The sequence below is a fragment of the Tubulanus polymorphus genome, chromosome 5 (assembly GCF_964204645.1).
Source record: "Tubulanus polymorphus chromosome 5, tnTubPoly1.2, whole genome shotgun sequence".
NCBI lineage: Eukaryota > Metazoa > Nemertea > Palaeonemertea > Tubulaniformes > Tubulanidae > Tubulanus > Tubulanus polymorphus.
In genome coordinates this window covers 12,358,562-12,373,363 of record NC_134029.1, presented here as the reverse complement: position 1 = coordinate 12,373,363, position 14,802 = coordinate 12,358,562, and the positions used below count along the sequence as shown (strand labels likewise).

The window sequence follows — 14,802 nt, the reverse complement described above, 5'->3', positions numbered from 1 at the left end:
CTTGTTTTTCATCCAAACCCCTTTTTATCTAGGGCTAAATGTTGTAGTTGGTCCAAAAATCTAATTTTTGCGAACAAATGGGGTTATAACTTTGACACGAAGTCATGCAATCTACTATGTATATGTGCAAAATGTAGCTTTATCATGCGGCTAAAATCTGTTGGAAATGGAATTTTGAATATTGCATTCATTTAAGAGAAATCGACGAATTTGTGGCGATTTTTAAAGAAATTTCAAGGAGCATTTTGTTTCATAAAACGGCTAGAAGGCCGATGTACAACGTTACATTGAAGTAAAATAACTGCTCCCTGCAGTTTGCTGAGCTCCCGCTGTCAATCAATGTAAGGGCATATTCGATTGACGCAGACAAACCGGTCTTTTAATCTTCTCATCTATTAATCTGCTCGGTTCTAGTTTCTCATTTCTCAGTCATGGGAGAGTCTTATATGTTCATTTTTAATTTGATAGCCGTAGTATCGATTCCGTCTCCCCATATCTATTTCATTATGCAAATAACTGAAGATTCAATCGATATGCTACTTCACGGAAGATTATGCGCGCACAATCGAATAGGCCCAAACCTCGTGATGATTGCTGATTAGATTCGATGATGTTGTTCACCGAAATCAGCAGATTTTACACATCCATGAAGTGTTCAAGGAAAACCTTACAGATGCATCAATCAGGTGGCGCCTATACATTACAAAGACAACATTCTGCGCCCGAGATATTAAGATCCGTGGATCTCTTGTTCTAGACATGACGAGGGCGGGTGAATTTTTTTGTCATGAGCTTTTTGGTTTACCTTTGTCAGCAGTATGAGGTTGGCATTGAGCCAATTCATGTAAAATCGCGGTACGTTTTTTAGCCCACTTGGGACTTTAGTCCCAGCGGGCTATTGCGTTCACTTTTCGTCCGTCCGTAGACGGAATCCAGTTATTTTGGGAAGTTTTGAAGACGCTTCAAGGTATAGTATATATGGTCACCAGGGGGCGTTGAATAGTAGAATAAATTTTAAATGGTGATTGCTGGTGAGAATATAATTATTTCACATATCGCCACAGGTATTGTTTCATTTTGATACCCGGTGATTGAGATTGAAGTGAAGCAAACGTTCACTACACAAGGCCTCCATGTGCGCAAAAGTGCTGAACATTAGACTGTTGCACACACTAACACACGCTCATACAGAATGAATACTATATGGTGATGCTGTAACGCTGCTTGGCGCGTGCACGTTTGGTATGATAATCGTCGTAGCAGAAGATGAGTGCTGTGTTTTCTGTTTGATAGAATTTGTAATAAATTGTAATTTCTTGTGACCTGAAAATACTAAGCAGCAAACTATAGCTGTATAGGTCGAGGTCTGAATATTGTAGTGGTAAATTCCAGGATTTAAAACGATCTAATACTACGCCCCGGTGTTATATATTCCGCGGCCATACATTGGAAGAGGTTTCATTCCCAAGACTCAATATTCAGCCACCCTCTGATATGTGACATCGTATGAATTTTATTTGAATATTTTTTCATATTGTGAAAAATATTTTTTTGAAGATATGAAATTGTTTTCCTGCCGCGCCTGCCTGTACCCTACGAAATTTTGGACATAGACCGTAAACAAATGTTTATCTTTGGTCTTATTTGACTACAAAATAATTCTATAAGAAAGATAAAATACGATAAAAACTTCTAGAACTTTGAAGTCACGAATAAAAAAGATTTTTCAAGCAATGCCCTTCCTCCAAACAACCCTCTAGCTTTCAAGGTAAAAAGTGGAAATAAACTCGTATTCCCATATTTTCCAAGATGACAAGGGTGGGGGTTTTTTCTTTTTGAATCCAAAAATTTTTCACTGTGTAATACTTATATCAGACGAGGGCTGGAGTTTTTCAGAGTCTCGATCCATAAAAAGTTAAGTGGGCAGAACCAAGACATGTTTGTTTATTTTCTTTATCTTAACATATAAACTACACAACTTTCAGGGCTCCCAGATGTCCTTTAAATCCTCTTATTTGGAAAAGTGTCCTCTAATGCCCTCTGAATTGAAGTGATAAATAGCCCCCACTGTGGAACCTTATAATTTGATCAGCAAATTTGAATTCTTGGTGTCTCGTTTTTGCTGGTGATGACGGATCAGGGAAATGCGGGAATTATCATGAAATCTTGGGTGTCCAGATCTGTAAGAACCCTCTCTTTCATATGGCCCAACTATGTAGGTCATGGTTCCATCCAATATGGCCGACTGGTGGCCATCTTGGTTTTTGAAAATGCGCGTTTTGGCTATCAACTGATATAGCCATTGTTCCCCAAACATGTAGAGCTTTTCATATGAGCATGTGAAATGGAATGACGTATTATATGACCAAACTACCTAGGTCATGATATCATCAAATATGGCCCACTGGTGGCCATCTTTAATTCTGAAATTATACATACGGTGCCTTTATTTAGCACCTCACTGAACGTGCTTAGATGCAACCGCATCTTGTTGTTTTGTTTTCATGCATTTTGATTTTGTTCAAGTTGAGCTCTCTGCATCAAAGTCACTGAAGGTTCGCCATAAGGGTGAATTGAGCCAATCAAATTTCATGTAATATGCATTATGACTGGTCTGCAAATACCTTGATTTGGTCAATTATTTAACTACCTAAAATTGATTATCGAAAATCTTTTATCAGACTTGAAATATGCATATTTGTTACCGACACATTATGTTAGTAATTTTTTGACGCCTTATAAAACGTTTCCATTGTGAAACCCAAACAATATTAAAGGGGAATTGCAGTGAAAAATGTTTTGTATCTATATGTGTTAGAAACCTTTATAAATACATTTTCAAAACAGCAGAAAAACATTTCATCTTATACTCAAAAAAGAGGGTTTTGTAGAGTGACTGGCCGCCGCCATTTTCTCCGCGTAGCAGACGCTTTCTCTCGGCTGTGACGTATTTCGGCCCACTTCGATACGTATTACTGCTGCTACTCATAGTGTTTTCATCACTTAAAGTCTAATAACAGTTCTAAACTACAGCATAATGCCACATCAGCTATTATTTGGATACGTTTCATACAGTGAGTGGATGAATAAAAGTTAAGACCTCACTGACAGCCCAGCAGGAGTATTTTAGTCGCAATTTTCAACTGAGATCTTCAATGAGTGTATCTATGGGCCGGGATACGTCATCAATGTTTACATATAAGTTAATTAGGAAGAATTGGAAATTTCAACTACCATTATTCTAAAAAACAACAAGAGTAGAAATGAATGGCCAATTAAAATTTTTTGACTGCAGTTCCCCTTTAACCATTCAGCATCATTTTACAAATCTCAACCGTAAACCGATGTGCAAAACTTCACAGGTCTATGTGTACACATAAAAGGTATTTTGCCAAATATTATTGACAAAGATGTAGAATGTCTTCCTGTGATAATATAATGAGCCCAATTTGAACGTCGAAATATTATATTGCAATATCATGAGAAGACGTATTGTAATAGTAATGGATGCATGACTATACCAGAAGTGGCAGGCATAAAATTCTCCCACTTCTGATATAATCATGCATCATGCATCTTATCATTTGTATTTGAAATAGATATGATAAGTAAATTGGATTATTCGGTTGAAATGACGGATGTATACACGATGGGGAAGTCTGAAATAAAAGTAAGACCCTGACATAGGGATGCTGGTGAAATGACCAATCTATCCGCCATCTGTGTAGGGCCGGCGTGAATTTTATCAGCGGCTATAAGCGGTCAATATAGAAATATGTAAACTTATAATTTCAATATTCAAATGTTTTCGAAAATATGTTCGATATTTGGGGTAATTTTGCTGGTTTCGTGAGAACGATCCCCATTAGCAATTCCCAAAATTCCCAAATTCAATAAAGTTACAAATTTTGAAATAAGAAAATACAATATACAAAACACAAGTTACAAATTTTAGAATAAGAAAATATAACATACAAAACACATACATAATTCATACAGCATTACATAAGCAAGTTATTTCAAATGACAATGGCCATACTTCAACCAAGACTCGAGAGGATATCGAGTGGCAACCAAACCGACCGGGCTAGGCCACATGATAAGCTCCAAAGTCGTGGTCGGAGACACCAGAAGGGCTCTTTCCTCAACCATGGAGGCAATGAAGCTACAGACCAGCTTAGAGGCAAAAGTGAATGAAGTCGGTGGCAAGTTATCACTATTGAAAATTTCTAATTAAAAAAATTAAACCACTTTTTACAGTCGAAGACCTGTATCACCTAACCAATCCCCAAATCTCATAATTCCCAAAATTTCTTAAAACTTCGGTTTCAAATTTGCAAGTCCGCAATTCTACATTTTTTCGCAGACGTCAAATTATTTATTGGAATTAATTTTCTTGTTTTCCTATATGTCCTCTACCTTTCAAATCATGTCCTCTAAGAACCTAAGAACTATCCTCTAAGGTTTGTAAGGGGCACTGGGAGGCCTGAATTTCAAACTAAAATGGCATATTATCTCCAGGGTCACATACCCAATCATTTTGTGAATGCTTAAGAATGTCATTCTTATTGTCATATCTTAACTCTGAATAGACTACGCTAATCTTTAGCCCACTTGCGTTCACTTTTCGTCCGTCTGTCCGTCCGTCCGTCGTAGCGTTTGTACGAATGAACCCTTGTGCAACTTTAATACCTTGTGCAACTTTATAAACAATGTAAATTTCTATAGATGATTTTATGTTATAAAGTGTTTGATTTTCACCAGAATGTTGATTTAGTATCTTCTAAAACATATTAATAAGACATAATGACCAAAAATTATCTTAAAATTCTTTTCCGCTGTCAAAATAATTGCATTACATTAATGATTCCACAGAAAGTTGCACAATCCCTTGGACAAAAATGCATGGACAGATCTCTATGGACTATGGACATTTTCAGGAAGTGCTGTCCTCTACAGGAGGATAAAGTTTTTGATGAGAAAGTTGCAGAAAGTTTTTCACTGAAAGTTACATAGGGATTATTACCTAAAGTTGCAGAAGGTCTCATGGACATGATAAAGTTGCAGAGGGCCATTGACAGTTTACAGTGTGTAATGTCTGCACATAATGTTATGTATTTATGCCAAAATCTACTCACTATAGATTTAATTTCCTTAATTGGATATTTCCTCTGAACTTTTGACCAAATTGCATGACGTATTTGAATTTTGAATTTTTGAATTGTAAACAGCTTTCAGATATTGAGTCATATGCGGTATCATTGGGGATTTATGTCCATTAGGTTGACAATCCATTATTATTATTTTTTAGTTGTCAAGACATTGCAAATAAATCTCATTCAGCAAAAAGGTCTATTTAATCTACTCAGCGTAATTCATAGGGAAAGAGCAAATTGATCTGAAGTGTTTGTTCCTGCCGACCACTGTCTGTGTTAATTGAAAAATACTGCACATATTGTATGTATCTTTGCAATTTGTATAATTTTAAGACGAGAAACGGAGCTTCAGGCTTGTTAGAATGAACAAATCTAATTAAAAAGTGGCAATATTTTGAGAAAAAATTATCTCCTATTTACCAATTTTTCTTACGAATTACTCTTAGAAGATATTTTGCCTTCTTATTCTACCTCACAAAACACTAATCCAAACTGAGTGTTTTCATGAGTACTAGTACAAATAGTTTCAACAATTGTTACCAAGGGCAATTTTGAATGCCTATTGCCTGAAATATGATGCTCTCTCGAATGTATGACTGTTAGGCCCGTGCAATCACAATGATGATGATTAGATAGATGTTTTTCTCACGTTTCGAGGTTTTAACTAAATCCTATTATCAATGAAATGAAAATTGTAATATAATCGTAATATGATTGTAATATAATCCAAAAAGCCCATGTCAATACGGCATTGAGCTGGCCGTATATTTTCTATAGGTTGAACGCAGATTTGGCGCGTAGCAAGATGGTACTTTGTACGCTACACTCAACCAGGATGATTGGAGTAATTTATTCACATATGTGGCCGATTTTTCAATAGTTATTAGCATAAGAAGCTACTAAAAAGAACGAAAATACTTATTAGCATTGTTAAACCCTAACTATCAACAATATGTGATGATGAATGTATTTCACTGACATTGGATGGTTATCGCTGACATTAGATAGTTAGTTGTACACCAAATGGTCAAACTGCTGTTCGCTAGGTAGGAGATTTGGTTCAGAATGGATTTTAAAATATATACAACATAATGATGATAGCTTGGAAGCACCATCTTTAAATCATTTTCAGTATCAGATTACTTTAAAGCTGTCTCACTAAGTGCAGAATCATGTGCAAACACCCCGAAAGTGTGGTATTCAAGCTAATTTGGTACCGGACAAGTATGTTACTTTGTAAGCCAAAAATCCCAAGTGAAAGCCACTTAAGAGACAATTTCTAAGATAAGACAAAATAGGTACATAGACAACGATTATTTAGCAGTATGTTTATTCCAGATAATGTATGGAGATAAGACTTTGTTATAGGCCTAGAGTAACCCGTATTAGAGTTGAAAGTTTTCAGATTTTCTGTGATAATAGCTGATTCTATGTGTCAGTTTCTAAGGTCATTGCATGGATATAATCAGGGGCAGATCTAGGATTTTTCAAGGGGGATGGCTGACAAGAAACGTAATGAAGAGACTGCAATTAGCTCGAATTTTGAAAAAGCCTCTGGGAAAATGGTGGAATTTGACAGTATTTGTGCGATGGTTTCTGTGAAAATTATGACAACCTGCTGAGCCGTGGCCAGGATGAGGTATTGATAATTTTGATGAGATTATTAGGGGAAGCAGGTCATTTCTCAAGTATTTGTCATGGTACTGTTTTGGGAAATTTTTGACACAGATTGGGAAAGAAGTCAAATAGTTATGATTGGGAAAATAATCGTTTATCGGATACATATACGGCCTAGCGGAATGGGTGGAGATACACTAACTCATCTACAACGGAATGGTCCGGTAAAGTAAGTGCAGATCCGCACCTCTCGTAAATGGTTCAATCAACTGTATTAAATATCACTATTTCACAGTCAAAATGTCATCAGCAATTCAGTACATAAGTGTATTTTATGATATCTTCACCTGGAGATCTCAAACTCGTATTGCTCGTAGCATAGTACGGCGTCATATAATAGGTATATAATACAATAAAGTCGCAATGCTACTGTTATTTTTGATTCTGAGGCAGCTAATAACATTCTTATTTCATCTTCTTAGAGGATATTGACACGAAGAAGCCCCTCGCAGAAAATTTTTATCTCCTATTCACCCCCCTTAGATCTACCCCTGATAATTAATTACCTGTGATTGAAATTGAAAATTTGACCAGTTTCGAAGATACTATGATAAAACTATGAACTTTCAGGTTTATCATTCATGGAACATCTGTGTACTTTTATTCATATGATGAGTGATCAGCCAGTTTCTCTAATAAAAACCTTTTCTTATTAACCACTGGGAATTTTATGTATACCGCATCTGATTAGGTCCTCAGGATTCATTGTTTTAACATAAGATTACATAAGTGTAATATATCAGCAGGCCCTATTCTATTTGAGAGAGGAATTGTTTGATGTGCTTGAGTTCAGATTCTAAATATTAAGAGTGATTGATCTCGTAGGCTCTAAGGAGAGATTTGAAGCTACTCCAATTTTAATGTTCTGTTTCAAAGTAACGAAGATATATGTCGGCATGAGATTTGAGTGGGCTTCTGGACTTATGTACCCCAATATACAGTCCTATATATGCGACCCAGGTTGTGTATGTCCCTGGTTCCATATTGCGTATTGTGGCTTTTTTTCTTATCTATCCCTCTCCATTTGTAATTTGTGGTTGGAACATCTATATATACTGACCGAAATTCTTTGGCTTTGCGATAATGATGTGAGATATTTTCTAGCGTAAAGTCAGTTTTAGCTACGAGCAATCATGATTGCTTGAGGTTTTAGGTATCTAGTCTAGAGGATGACATCCATTGATGTTATATACAGTTTGCCTAGCAGACTTTCTTTTCTCAAATACAACAGCTTTACTTTTACTGATATAAATCACCAATTTCAACCTTTTACAATAAGTAATAGCATATCAAGGTTGTTATTGTTCATGAAAGCTGTTGTAAATTGAAAATTGAATTGTGGTCATGGGAATTTGGCATTATCTACCTCAAGTAATCAAAACCCTGTTAATAATTGTAATTTTGTAGTTTCCATTAAGAAAAATTTTTTATATTGAATATACGTACATTTATGTGGATTGTTTATCCATAGTCAGTTGCAGCGCTTTGATAAAAGTTGTGGCAACAATCACTCAATAAAATAATGAGACCACAAGTTATGATTTCAGTTAAAGTATCCTATAAAATGCTATAATTTTAACATTTTATTACTCTTTCTTATTGAAAAGATTTGACGAATGGATTTTCCTGGACACAACAATCTATAGTAAATCTAGGTTATTTTCAAATCAAGTAAAGAGGACGAATATTCTGTGACCAGCACATTTGACAGATTTTAAGATCAATAAACATCATTCTACTTATATTGAAATGATATTGAATTTGAAAACTATATTTATCAGTTTGATGGTGATTAGGTGACCAGTTAACTTTAATTAAATTCATACCGCCGAGACTCAGAATTTAGAATGGACCTGGGATGTTTCTGTCCACGCACACAGATTCAGTCCGTTCTAGATATTTGATCATTTAGTCTAAATTGGTTTGGTTTAAAATGAAACTGAATGGAACAGATGTTTCACTTAGGTGAATGCTTGGTCTCTTCATGGACTAAAACATTTTAGAGTCCGTGGTCTGTTCTAAATCAGTGAGGTCAAATTTAGACCCTTCTAAAACTATTGTGAATGTGGCTAATAAAACCATCTGGAGAAATGTATGATCTTTTCTATATTGACCCTGTTAAACTTTCATACATCCATAGACCTAATGAAACTTAATCAGTATGTTAACTTTTTATGGTTTTTCAACCAGGGATATTAACAGAATATCAATATTTTAATAATAGTTATTCTCTATGAATACTCAATGAAGACATCTAGAATATACAATCTGGGTGGGGATTTATTACTTTGTAACTTTTAGGACTGATTCATGTGAATACAGATCTTTAATGAAGCTTCAAGTTGCAAGAAATTCTGTCCACATTTGATAATCAGGTTTTGAACGGTTCTGCTTCAATTCAAAGTGAAGTTGTTTTGTTATTTGTCGAAACAAATTGATGTTGAGACTAACTGTTCTGTGAACCTATGATCATGGTGATAAAATCTCATTGGGGGCAAATCTATATAATTACTGGGTCAAAGACAAACATTCCCACAAGACAGTATTAGTTATATAGTACCACACAACAGCATAGTGCTCACACGCATATGCAGACACATTCTACTGCCAGAAAGTGGAATGAATCTCCTGGGTTTTTGAGGATTTAAATTGGGGACTCAAATGAATTACTATCTCCACTACGATGAACTATAGTCCTCTGTGTACATGCATATTTGTGACTTAACAACAAAAAGTCTAGAGTTCATGCAAACTGGTTATTAACTGACTATTAAGAACAATATTTTCCCTTTTAATTAAAGTATGTATTTTGAGGATTTAAATTCAGGACTCAGACGAATTCCTATCTCCTTTTTGAGAAACTATAGTCCCCTGTCTACATTCAAAGATTTGTGACTAAACAAAAGTCTAGTGTTCACGCAAACTGTTTATTAACTGGTTATTTTCCCATTTAAAGTATATATTTTGAGGATTTAAATTCGGGACTCAAACGAATTACTATCATCATTACTACTTTCATGCAAACTGGTTATTAACTGACTATTAAGAACAATATTTTCCCTTTTAATTAAAGTATGTATTTTGAGGATTTGAATTGTTCTATTTTCCTTACACATTTCTATGTGTAAGTAAGTATATATCCATATATCAAATGAAACGAAGGATTTAGAAATGAGGTTCCGTTTATATTGAAATATAAGGATTTGTCATAGTTCCTTGCACTCAAAAATGTATAAGTCAAAATATCTATGTAACCATATAAATCTAATGAATGTTGAGGCGTCTATTTGATGTGTTTAACACTTCCCTACAAGTATATAATAAAGCTACATTTAATTTATAAGGAACGTTATATTAGACTGATATATCATACTTTAAAGAAAGGATTTGTTGGATATCCTTGTCGCAAGTAAAGTATATGACAAGATATCTACATAAAAGTTTAAATCTAATCTGTGTTCAAGCTTGTATTTGATACTATCCTACATGTAAATGACAAATTTCTATTCAATTTAATATAAAATGAAGCAGAAGTATTCCCAAATAGGTCGTCAAACATTTGTTCTGGGTAGTCTGTTTGTGGAAACAGTCACTCCTCAAATGAAAGATCAGATTAACCCTATTATTTCAAAAAGAATTATCCGATAGAATGCTATTACTTGTTAATGATTCATCAGGGAAATAAAATGTTCTGAATTCAATCACCTGTCTATAAAACAAACTACAAAAATGTAAGAAACCTATCATCACTTTATGAGATTGTTTAAATTCTGAGAGCTTTCCAAGTAGGAGTACAATTGGATTAACAAAATTGATTTTATTTTATTTCATTTCGTTTTTCTCTCTTTAGATAAATATACTCTATTAAGGCATCTCAAAAATATATGATTTTGATGGTCATTATTATACCTGAAAAATACTTGTGTCTTATCCAACCTGTGCAACTCTAGGACCGATAATCTAAATACAGTTTTTATGAATACTATACAAACTTCAATCCAAGAAATTCTATTTGCTTTAAATGATCAGATTCTCTCTTCAGTATCTCAAAAATTTACTATTTGTATGGGTATGAGTTACCCTTGGAAAAACTTATCTTTTATCCAAGGACCTGTGCATATCGGACGGATATATCTGAATACAGTTTTCTTGAATAATGTGTGAACTCCAACGGTTCAAACAATTCTCTTCATATTGAGTGATCAGATTTTGATATAAGGTGTTGCTCCTTTTCAAAGAAAAGGATCTGCTTTATTTTGTTGTCTTAAAAAATGTATATGACAAAATATTTACATTACCGTATGAATCTAATTCATGTTCAGGCTTATATGATCTGTTTGACAATTACCTACATTTACATGTCACCTGTCTATAAAACAAACTACAAAAATGTAAGAAACCTATCATCACTTTATGAGATTGTTTAAATTCTGAGAGCTTTCCAAGTAGGAGTACAATTGGATTAACAAAATTGATTTTATTTTACTTCATTTCGTTTTTCTCTCTTCAGATAAATATACTCTATTAAGGCATCTCAAAAATATATGATTGTGATGGTCATTATTATACCTGAAAAATACTTGTGTCTTATCCAACCTGTGCAACTCTAGGACCGATAATCTAAATACAGTTTTTATGAATACTATACAAACTTCAATCCAAGAAATTCTATTTGCTTTAAATGACCAGATTCTCTCTTCAGTATCTCAAAAATTTACTATTTGTATGGGTATGAGTTACCCTTGGAAAAACTTATCTTTTATCCAAGGACCTGTGCATATCGGACGGATATATCTGAATACAGTTTTCTTGAATAATGTGTGAACTCCAACGGTTCAAACAATTCTCTTCATATTGAGTGATCAGATTTTGATATAAGGTGTTGCTCCTATTCAAAGAAAAGGATCTGCTTTATTTTGTTGTCTTAAAAAATGTATATGACAAAATATTTACATTACCGTATGAATCTAATTCATGTTCAGGCTTATATGATCTGTTTGACAATTACCTACATGTACATGATAAGTTTACATTCAATTTGATATAATTATAATAGAAGATAATTGAAGTAGAAGTATTCCCCAATAGGTGGTCAAACATTTGTTCTGAGTGTAGTCAGTTGCAGCGCTTTTATAAAGTTCGTGGAAACAGTCATTCCTTAAATAAAAGATAAGATTTACCCCATGATTTCAATTGAAATTAACCAATAGAATGCTATGAATTTTAACATTGTGTCATTCTTTCTAAGGAAAACGTTTCATCAGCATAATAAGTTGTGTTAAACTTAATTAAAACTAACTTCACAAAAATCATAGCATTTTCTTTTACAGACTCCATTTGTCCATTTGTACCTTAATAGTGGCCATAGGACTCTGAAACATCTCAGGCTGTTAGTGAAAGGTTAAATCTAAGTGTACAAAGTTTAAAAAGGGCCTTAGACCCTTGGTTGCGGAGCCAGAAACTTTGTTGCGCGGCCATACCATGGACCTCACGCTGCCACGCAACCACTTTTCCAGGTGTCGGAGGACCCTTTAGAGAGGACCCTTTTTAGACTCTGAAATTTCTCGGGTATTAAGAAGGGTTCTTATTGTACGTACAGAACTATTAAAACCTTTGGCCGTGGGACCGTTGAGCCTATGCGTCCCTGCCCAAACCATGAAAATGAGTGTCGGAGATCGAGAGCTAAAAAGCTACCCTCTTCTAATTTCTTGGGCGACCCTTTAGAAAACTCTTAGCACCCTCCAATATTTTTTTAGTTAGGGGAGATCTTATTTAAGGGTACGGGGCTTAGAAAGGACCCTTGACTTATTCGCAGAGCTGAAAAATTTTCCGGGGATGCGCTCCACCCTTTAGAGAGGGCCTAGGGCTCTAAAACTTCTCGCGTATTTAGACGGGGTCCTATCGTACATATAGAACCATTAAAAGCCTGGGGCGGGGTACTGTTGAGCCTAGGCGCCCCATGCCCAAACTGCGAAAATGAGTGGCCAAACTGCGAAATGGCTGTGCAACTTATTAGGCACCTAGAAGAGGGTTTAATCTAAATGGGCAAAGCTTAAAAAAAGGCCCTAGACCCTTGGTTGCGGAGCTAGAAACTTTGTTGCCCTGCCATACCAGGGGTCTCTGGCCGCCGCAGGCCCACATTTGGGGTGGTCAGAGGAATCTTTAGAGAGGGCTCTGAAACTTCTCAGGTATTTAGAAGGGTCCTATAATACTGAACCATTAAAATCTTGGGGCCGTGGGTCCGTTGAGCCTAGGCACCCAAACGGCAAAAATGAGGGTTGCAGACTGAAAATACACTACATTAAGGCCTGAAAAGTGACCCCCTTCTAACTTCTCGGGCAACCCTTGATAGTGGCCCTAGGGCTCTGAAACTTCTGAGGCACTTAGGGGAAGGTCTAATCGAAGTGTGCAAAGCTTAAAAGAAGGCCCTTAGACCATGGGTTGCGAAGCCAGAAACGTCGTGCGGCCATACCAGGGGTCTCTGGCAGCCGCACAACCACATTTCGGGGGGGGGAGGGGGGTAGGAGGACCCTGTAGAGAGGGCCAAGGGTTCTGAAACTTCTCGGATATGTAGAAGGGGTTTAGTAAGTATAGAACCATTAAAACCCTTGGCCGGGGGTCTGTTGAGAATTTTTTGCTGGGGTCCGATGCACCTAGTTGTCCCCTGCCCAAACTGCGAGAATGAGTGTCGGAGATAGACTGAAAATACACTACATTGAGACCTGAAAAGCCACCCCCTTCATACTTCTTGGGTGACCCTAATAATGAACCTAGTGATCCGAATCTTCTTATGCGCCTAGGGGAGTGTCTATTCTAAATGTGCAAAGCTTAAAAAAGGGCCTTAGACCCGTGGTTGTGGGGTGAGAAACTTTGTCACGCAGCCATACCAGGGGTCTCTGGCAGCCGCAGAACCACATTGCGGGGGGTCGGAGGGTCCTTTGGTATTTAGAAGGGGTCCTATAATACGAATAGAACCTTTAAAACCCTGGGCCGCGGGTCTGTTGAGCCTAGGTGCCCCCTGCCACAACTGCGAAAATGAGTTTTTTGAGATTGAGAGCTGAAAAGGGACCCCCTTCTAACTTCTCGGGTGACCCTTTAGAAAGCTCTTAGCACACTCAAATTTTTTAGACAGAGGAGGGTCGAATCTAAGTGCGCAAATCATTAAAAAGGGCCCTAGACCCTTAGTTGTGGAGCGAGAAACTGTGTCGCGTGGCCATACCAGTGGTCTCTGGCCGCAGCGCACGACCACGAAAAGCGAACCCCTTCTAACTTCCCGGCCGACTTTGTAGAAAGCTCTTAGCACCCTACAATATTTTTTTAGATAGGGGATGGTCTTATCTAAGTGTACGACGCTTAGAAAATGACCCTAGACTCTTATTTGCGGAGCAGAATTATTTTGCTGGGGTCCGATGAGCCTAGTCATCCCCTGCCCAAACTGTGAAAATGAGTGTTTGAGATAGTTGAAAATACACCAAGTTGTGACCTGAAAAGTGACCCCCTTCTTACTTCTCAGGCGACCCTCTAGGGTTCTGAAACTTCTCAGGTATTTAAAAGGGGTCCTAAGGTATAGAACCATTAAAACCCTTGGGCTGGGGGTCCGTTTAGCCTAGGCGCCTCCTGCCAAAACCTCATAAATGAGTGTCAGAGATAGTTGAAACCTGAAAATTGAGACCTGAAAATTGACCCCCATCTAACTTCTCTGGCGACCCTTGGCAGGCAAATAAGTTAGGCTCTTATCTAAGTGTACAAACTTAGAAAATGCACGCACAACCTTCCATTGAGTAGCAGCGCCCCCTATATTTTTGGTTAACTAAGAAAAATAGGGACTTCAAACAAACTTTTAACGAGTCAGACGACTTGAAGAATGTAAAAAAGAGTCAAAATAGCGTCTGCAAAACGGGTTTATCTGAAAACCGGACATAGTTATTAGCTTAAGAAATTTTTGAAAAACTTGGAAAAGCAATGTTGG

General features: G+C 36.5%; 1 protein-coding gene across 1 annotated transcript in view; it reads left to right on the top strand.

Moving 5' to 3' along the window:
* Positions 1 to 14,802, top strand: part of LOC141905573 (ubiquitin-conjugating enzyme E2 Q2-like) — a 141,334-nt gene that overhangs the window by 21,921 nt on the left and 104,611 nt on the right. The window lies entirely within an intron of this gene.